Source organism: Natrix helvetica (assembly GCF_964273705.1).
Source record: "Natrix helvetica genome assembly, chromosome: 1".
In the NCBI taxonomy this organism is placed as follows: Eukaryota; Metazoa; Chordata; class Lepidosauria; order Squamata; family Natricidae; genus Natrix; species Natrix helvetica.
The window spans coordinates 21,568,574-21,569,167 of NC_138548.1; positions in this window are offsets into that span (position 1 = coordinate 21,568,574).

Below are 594 nucleotides of genomic sequence, written 5' to 3' on the forward strand. Positions count from 1 at the left end.
CCGCCGTTAGCTCTCCAAACCGAGGGACTTGGCGTCCCCGCTTTCCATGGCACCTTGCGCGGTTGCTAAACGAGGCTAAGCTGGTTTCTACTTTGTTACAGGCCCAGGCAGGTACATCCACGGCAGTGGGGGCTTAATGGTTTGACTTGACAGAAGGGCAGCGGTAGTCCGGTTAGGGCCGGACCTCAAGAGACGAAATCCGGGGCTCGGCAACGGAAACCCCCGCTCCCCCGAAACGAGCGAGAGTTGGGACAGCAGAAGCAAAATACAACCAGTTGTCAGGGTGATGGTGGCACTTGCCGCGGCTTTTTTAAAAAAAAACAAATTAAAAGAAATCATTTCATTAAAAGACAGGAGGCGACGCTTTGCCAGTTCAGGTTTTTTTCCCCGGCGATTCGGATTCTCTTTAGTTAAATCAGGATGAATACTACTTCCCTTCCCAAGCTCTCGATGTTAACACTGTCAGACAAACTACACTGTGAATGAAGCGCTTTCTTCTTGCCTCTTTGCGAAAATTGCTAGCCAAGGGTCTCTCCTTCTTTTTTTTTTTAGAGTTTTATTATTTTTTAATTACAAAAATAAGCTTTCCATCTT